The sequence below is a fragment of the Octodon degus genome, unplaced genomic scaffold (assembly GCF_000260255.1).
Source record: "Octodon degus isolate 3935 unplaced genomic scaffold, OctDeg1.0 scaffold00170, whole genome shotgun sequence".
NCBI lineage: Eukaryota > Metazoa > Chordata > Mammalia > Rodentia > Octodontidae > Octodon > Octodon degus.
Genome location: NW_004524746.1, coordinates 5,817,844 through 5,819,738, shown reverse-complemented (window position 1 = coordinate 5,819,738; position 1,895 = coordinate 5,817,844). Strand labels below are relative to the sequence as shown.

Sequence of the window (1,895 nt, the reverse complement as noted above, 5' to 3'; positions counted from 1 at the left end):
TTAATAAATATAAAATTTAGCTTCAACCTAAATGAACATCAAGTTAGAATATGTAGTTGTTTCATGATACAGCTCAAATTTCTAAGATGGAAAAATTCTTAGGAACTAATTTTCTCTATAGACACCATCTTTAAGGTGTGTGTAACTGAACCTTTGAAGGAAATAATTCATGAAAAGACATTCTAACATGAACAGTACCCATAATTAAGGTTTTGTCGTTATTTGTTGTTCTTTGCATTTTTTATTTGTCCAGCATTACAAAGTGATTTACATTTGGCATCCCAGATCTGTTCTATGCGAATTTTGGTTATATTTATAGTTGTCAATAATTTCGATTTTGTTTGTATTTCCAGGTTTCTTAAATGGCATAATTAGTTTCTTTGGCTTTCTCTCTTACTGAACAGCAAGCTTATGTAGCAGAATGCTCTCTTATTCAGTGGTGAACCCATATTGAACCTGCTGTATGGTGAAGGCCCAATAAACTCTACTGAACTCTAAATGAATTAAAATGTTGGCCCAACTATAATAATAAAAATCAAGAAAACTGAAAAATCAGCATGACTAAATAGAGGAGGAGCCTGCTGAAGCTACTCAGAGAAAATCAACTAAAAATACATGTAACTGAAAGAAAGGGAGGCCATATAATCTGAAGACAAAATCAGTATGAAATAAGAGACATGTAGATCAAGCAAACATAGATAAAGGACTTAAGAGAATTATGATCCAATGCAGAAGGTTGTGGAAGGATGCCCACCACAGTGAAGTAAGACTACCACTGTGTGTAGTTTCCAAAAAAAGTGATGAACTGAAAGAGTATGGTAACTTAGGCCACATAGGTTTGAGATATAAGACCCCTGGCCTCTTTTGCCTACCTCTAAAGAGAAAATGCTGTCACATGGAAGAAAATTTGTCAGCAGACACAGGGGCAAGTGAGCAGGGAAGTGCTCCCTCCCTGACAGGCTGCCAGGGTTTTTTTCTTTATTGGTTTGTTTGTATGTCATGCTCCAGAGTAGCTACCTGGTACCTCTAGGGACTAAAAGGTTAGGGACCACAGCAGCAATGGTGGTAAGTGCATTGGATGGAACAGCATGACTTCTGCTGGTCTGTGACCAGAGGCCTGTGAGAGAGGCTGACATGTGGAATTTAAGCAGCCTTGGGCCATGACCAGGATTGAGTGGGAAGTTGGCATCCCCCTCCCCCCCTGTAAGAAAGCAGACTTAATGTGGCCTGACCAACCTTGGGCTGTCTCCACATCCTCAGCAGAAGGTTAGGGACCACAATGGTGGAGGTAAGACAAGCAAATGGAATAGCATGACCCATCCTGTCCCCTGACCACTGGCTTGAGAGAGGGACACTGATGTGTGACATTTAATCAGTCATGAGCCTTGGTGAAAATAGAGAAGTACAGACCAAATTCTCTAATGAATATAAATGGAACATCCTCAACAAGATATTGGCAAACAGAATGCAGCAAATTATTTAAAAGATTATATACCATGACCTAGTGGGATTCATCCCAGGAATGCAGGGATGAATCAACATGCACAAATCAATAAATGTAATACATCATAGTACCAGAGCCAAAGACAAAAATCACATGGGCTATCAAAGAAGATTTAAGTATTATATAAAATGACAATTTTTTACAAAGAATTCCATATTAGACCAACCAAGATGAAAACCAATAGCATTATAACTGGAAATCATAATCAATGAATAAAATGGAAAACTAATACACAAAGGTAGAGTATAGAACTCTGTGAACACAAGGTCAAATAGTGAATTTATTTCTAAAAAACTTATAAAATTATAACTTAATTTAATTGTATGAATTTAATACAATTGTGTCCTCATATATTTTTAATGTTGAAGGTATATGAATAAAATCGGCCCTT

At 36.9% G+C, this 1,895-nt stretch overlaps 1 pseudogene; it reads left to right on the top strand.

Annotated features, from left to right (window-relative positions):
• The first annotated feature begins 1,279 nt into the window (after window positions 1–1,279).
• The window catches only part of LOC101588695, a 6,585-nt pseudogene continuing 5,969 nt past the window's right edge, over window positions 1,280–1,895 (top strand).